General features: G+C 41.2%; 1 non-coding gene across 1 annotated transcript; it reads left to right on the plus strand.

Moving 5' to 3' along the window:
• The first annotated feature begins 583 nt into the window (after positions 1–583).
• On the plus strand, positions 584–658 carry TRNAY-AUA (transfer RNA tyrosine (anticodon AUA)). Its single transcript has one exon. It is a non-coding gene; the product is annotated as a tRNA-Tyr (tRNA).
• The last annotated feature ends 5,389 nt before the right edge of the window (positions 659–6,047 follow it).

Below are 6,047 nucleotides of genomic sequence, written 5' to 3' on the forward strand. Positions count from 1 at the left end.
TTAATAGATTAGATGATTAATTGCTTATTAGTAGAAAATAACTCAGGCAATCATGACTTACAGGAAATGGTAAGAAAAAGAGTCTTCAGCCTTCACATAGGTTTTCATGCTGAAAAGAACCTTAGAGACCATTGATATCATCCTCATTTTACTGGCAAGAAAAGTCAAGTCTAGGGAAGCTCAGAGATATGCTCAAGTTCTCACAGCTGATGAGATGCAGAGCCAGAAATAGAACCCAGTTCTCTGGGCTCCCTGCCATTGCTCTCATCAATGACTGTGGTTGCCACTTGCTGGACATTTCCAGTGTGTTAACATGATAATGAAAATCTCTAAGTCTTATTTTATTGACATTTCTAATCTAATTTGAATCTGTTTAGAATGAAACAGGGAATTACTACTTGTTGTGTGGGTACCAGTGAATGAAGAAATGGTGTTCATATAGATCTTGTTTCATTAGCTGGTTAATGTATTTCTTTCAAAGCTAACTTTTTTTTTTTAGCTTTATGTACATCTTTTAGATATTGTTTCTAAGATTTTCCTTGAGGAGTTTGATTTAACTTGGTTCGAGTTGCCAAATATTACTTCCCTGGTGGCTCAGACGGTAAAAGCGTCTGCCTATAATGCAGGGGGACCCGGGTTCGATCCCTGGGTCAGGAAGATCCCCTGGAGAAGGAAATGGCACCCCAATCCAGTACTCTTGCCTGGAAAATCCCATAGATGGAGGAGCCTGATAGGCTTCAGTCCACAGGGTCGCAAAGAGTCGGACACGACTGAGCGACTTCATTTCTGTGATAGGAAAAGCAAATCTTTTTTTCTGTTGCATTTCCTCTGGATGCCAGGCTTCACGAGAGGCTGTGCCATGTCAGGAAAGAGCACAAACTTGGGAATCAAACAGGCTTTGGTTCAAATCCCAGCTCCACAACTGTTTCATGGATCTTGGAAGGTTACCTACTTCCCATATCTGTAAAATGAGGGTGTGAAATAAATCTACTTTATAAGGTTGTTCTATAGATTAAAATGAACAGAACAAGTAAATGGAATCCATTTTATTCATGATCATTTGTCCTGCAGATTACTCACATTTATTAAGATGAGCAGCATTCTGTTAAAGGTCATTTTTATAAAGCGTGGCAGATTGCATTTTCCAAATGTGGCAACAACAATATCTCCCTACCCACCTTCTCTTTTGCAATGTGACCTTGCTACTCCCTCACCAAGAGGGGAATCCAATCCTCTTTCTCTTGAATCTTGGTCACTCTTGGTGACTCTGGGTCACACTATCCACTGTCCCTTCTTCTAGTTGATAGGAATGCAGAAGCCATGGTGGGAACAGAGATACGAGGTAGCAGGACAACAAAACAGAAAAGCTCCCGGAACCTTGATGATTATATGTTGTCATAGCAGCCGTGGACTACATATCCAGACTTTTACATGACAGAGGAATGAACTTGTATCTTATTTAGACCACTTATTTTGGACCTTCCTTTGTCACAGCAAACCTGCTAATATGCTAACCTACACAACTGGAGATACTAAAGCAAGCCTGAAGTGATTAGCATAGAGCAGGTGCTCAGCAGTAAGTAGATAGCGCATTTAAAACACTAAAACCAGCTATTGCCCTCCAAGACACAATCCCACCTTTCTGGGTGATATTTATATTAATACTTGGTTCATTGACCTGCTCCACGGAGCATTCTCTCCTATCTATGCCCTCCTAGTCATCAACAGACAGTAATAGTCTATTTAGTCACTTAATCGCACTATCCTTGAAATCCTCATCACCAATGACTCACTTTCTCTCCATTTCAGCCACCTAGCTTCACAAGAAACTCCAGGCTTCATCATGGTACTAAATGACTCCAACTCTAAGTTCTAGAATTCTGCCATTTTCCTCTCTGATTCCAGCTCTTGGTTGCCTCTTGTATTCTCTCACTGCTACCAAATCAGTTTTCATCCTCGTCATGTTCCTATCCTGTGTGCCAATATGATTTCCTTACTGGCATTTCTATTGAGAATGGGCCACACAGTCAGCATTTTCCCTGCCACCGTAGAGTCCCACTCACCCCCTTCATCCTCTACCATTCCCACTTGGTCAGCCTTAGCCCAGACTGGTCCAAGTGGACCTCCACTGGACTCCCACAGTCCCTCTATCACAAACTGGTGTCACTTTGCTTTATCAGTTCGTGAGTCTGTCTCCTCATTAGACTATGAGCTTTTTGAGGTTAGCAACTGGACTTATTTGTCTACATGCATGCTAAGTCACTCCAGTCATGCCCAACTCTTTGCAACCCTATGGACTGTAGCCCGCCAGGCTCCTCTGTCCATGGGGACTCTCCAGGCAAGAATACTGGAGTGGGTTGCCATGCCCTCCTCCAGGGGATCTTACCAACCAAGGGATTAAACCTGCCTCTCTTGCATCTCCAGCATTGGCAGGCAGGTTCCTTACCACCAGCACCACCTGGGAAGCCCACACTTATTTGTCTGTATAATTACAATTCACAGCAAAAACATGCCTGCTATTTGGAATGTCCCAGGTCGTCCCACCTCCATGCCTTTGTTTATTCCATTCCTCCCTGGCAATATTTCCCCCCACTGCCTCCTTCTAACATCAGACAAATTCTGTAAGGTTTATTTCAGATGCCACTTCCAAGAAGTTTTTCCTGATATGTTCCCTTCTTAAAGCTCCAAAGCATTTCATTTGTATTTCTTTGCAGGCACTTTGATTTTGTAATCAGCTCAGTTACTGTATTCACTCAGTGAGATACTGCCCACTTCACTCATGGCTATCATTTGCTCCTTATTAATACCCAATCATCCTGAGTTTGCAGATAAGGTAACTAAAACTCCTTAAGGGTGATTTTGCCCCAGGTCACACAGCTAGAAAGCAATAGGACCATGATTCATTCCAAGGTCAGTGTTCTCACGCAGTGTTCCCACATCTGCTTTGGGCTTTTGTCCCTTGTGTGAATATCTTGTCTCTCTGCATGAGTTCTTTGTGGGCAAGGGCTGTCTCTCACCTGTGCATTTCCTCTAACATCTAGCCCAGCCTCTTGCATTTAGTGAATGACACAAAATACACAGAAAATAAAATACTGATTCAGGGACCCTCAGAAAACACCTGCAAGGCAGCGTGCAGACCCCTCCCTCCAAACCCATATCCCTCTCGCTGACTCAAGGGGCCTGGCAGCCAATGGGCTCACACCCAACCATTCGAGGAGCAGGTGTTAATTCAAACAACCTCATTAACAATCTGTGGGGCTCCTGGACTAATTACAGCAGGGCTTAAACTATGTCTATTTCCCACAGTTCAACAGCTTCTGTTTTTAACCCATAGTGGTAGGATCTAGAGGAGAAGGAGTGAACAAGGATCTCCCATGCCACCCTTTGCCCCCCACGATGTTCCAGAAGAAAAGAATCTGTTAAAAATAAAGAAAATATATTAAATCAGCTACATAAAATGTGATTTATATCTCACCATTTCCTTGGCTATGTAAACATTAGACTTTAAAAAATCATGGCAAATATAAAAGCAAAGAAAATATATCAAGCTACCTTACTGATAGAATAAGCACCCTTTTCCCCAGGGGTGTAGTTACCATGATACTTTAGCAATTCCAAACATTCCTGTTCTCCTAAACATCACTCTTCTACCGGGAAGTGAGGTGCAAGCCCCGTAAGGTTATATGTGGTTTTGTTTAGTGTTTGTTTTCCCATTTCACTTAAAGTTGGAGCTCAGTTATTTCTTATGAATCCAGCTCTTGGCAGAATGCTTGGCACGAACTACTGATAGTGTAAGTTTGTTGAGTGAGTAGTCTAGTTCAGTGTTACTTAAACTTTTTAAAAACTGTGCAAGTTGAAGACTATAATTTTCATGATCTCTCTGTTTATCTCCCTCTGAAACAAAATTTTTATGAAAAAAAATACTTACTTTTACTACTTGCAATGCACTGTGATGTTTTCTATCCAATCCTATACCATCCTATTATGTTATTTCTTTTAAATTCTGGCTGTGACTTAATAAATTGGTTTATAAAAACAATAAGGCATTCCAAAATGAATTAGCATTATTTTGGACTATATTTAGGGATTATATTTTATTTTGTTCATAGGTTACTTTATTTACCATCTCCATGTTTCTTTCATATTTTCAAATGTTAAGTGAGGACATCAATTAAAGAGAAACAAGGAGAAATCCTTTGCATAGAACAGACAATAGCTCTCCTTTGTAGGGTCTCTGTATCTAAACTTTGCTTCCTTGCCTTGGAAACACCATGAAAACTTGGGATCAGAGTCATTGTTGCCAACAAGTGTTTTCCACAATGTATGTGTCTGTTCTTCCTTGGACCATCAATTAATAATCACACCAAACATTTACTGAGTACTTACTAAATTCCAATGCCTATTGTTTTAATCACTGTGTATGTATCTCGATGTAAATATATAGGCATATATCCTCAGTTAATCCTCATAAAATACATTTAGGTAAGAACTATTATTATTCCCATTTTACAGATAAGAAATCTGAGGCACAGAGGGACCTACACAGCTGAAAAACAACAAAGCCAGTATTTTTTTTCAGAGCCAGTATTTGAACCTAGACATCCTTAAAAGAATGTGCATATAATAACACATAGACTATGATATTGAAATCCTATCTCTGTCTCTTATTAATTGTGAGATCTTGAAAAAGTTATTTAACGTCTCTATGCCTAGATTTTCTCAAACATAAAGTGAAGCTGATGAGAATAATAATAGTTACTACCTGGGTTTCCCTTGTGGCTCAGCTGGTAAAGAATCTGCCTGCAATGTGGGAGACCTGGGTTCAATCCCTGGGTTGGGAAGATCCCCACTCCAGTATTCTGGCCTAGAGAATTCCCTGGAGTGTATAATCCATGGGGTCACCAAGAGTCCAACACAAGTGAGCAACTTTCATTTTCACTTTCACCAGATTTATTGGAGCAGGAAATGGCAACCCACTCCAATGTTCTTGCCTGGAGAATCCCAGGGACGGGGAAGCCTGGTGGGCTGCCGTCTATGGGGTCGCACAGAGTTGGACACGACTGAAGCGACTTAGCAGCAGCAGCAGCAGCAGATTTATTGACACGATTAAGGCAGTTTGTATATAATACTTAGAATAATGCTTGGGGCATGGTAAATGCTCATTACGTGTTTATTGTTAATATGATGGCTTCAGAACCTGTACTCTGCACCACTGTGCTAAGTTGCCTTTATAGATATGACTTCCAGAGTTAGGGAAACATATGCACTGAAAAGAATCCTAGAGATCAACTAGTTCCTCCTGGTCATTTCACAGATGAGATTGGTCTGAAGAGGAGAAGGGCTTTGTTTGTTCAAATGTATGTGGCAGAGCTGGGCCTAGAGCTTCAATCTGTGCTGGGTACAGTGTCTGTACCCAGTGCCATTTCTACCTCCCAGCCACTCTCCCTCCCTCATATGTTTGGTCCCTTGGTTTTCTGAGAACACTTCTATTCTGTGCTCTTCACTTTCTCCATGTGATTCTATCCTTGGGAAGAAACCTAAGTGCTAGGCCTTGTGGAAATTCTTAAACTCAGTATCCTGCTTCCTATGTTTGTTCACTGTGGGTATTTAGTTTTTTATTACAACATACAAAGCTAGAAAACACAAAATCTGGGGGAAGATAGACCTGCCAATTTTGGTTCTATCGCTTACTAATTTCTCTGTGCCTGCACTTACTCTTCTGATGCCTCTCTCATCCCCAGCTTAGCCTGCTGCCTTGGCTTCCTCAAGAATTCCTGTATCTATCACTTACCTAAAGCCAGACATCCTGGAATATGAAGTCAAGTGGGTCTTAGGAAGCATCGCTACAAACAAAGCTAGTGGAGGTGATGGAATTCTAGTTGAGCTATTTCAAATCCTGAAAGATGATGCTGTGAAAGTGCTGAACTCAATATGCCAGCAAATTTGGAAAACTCAGCAGTGGCCACAGGACTGGAAATGGTCAGTTTTCATTCCAATCTCAAAGAAAGGCAATGCCAAAGAATGCTCAAACTATCGCACAATTGCAC

Source organism: Bos javanicus, chromosome 3 (assembly GCF_032452875.1).
Source record: "Bos javanicus breed banteng chromosome 3, ARS-OSU_banteng_1.0, whole genome shotgun sequence".
Taxonomy (NCBI): domain Eukaryota; kingdom Metazoa; phylum Chordata; class Mammalia; order Artiodactyla; family Bovidae; genus Bos; species Bos javanicus.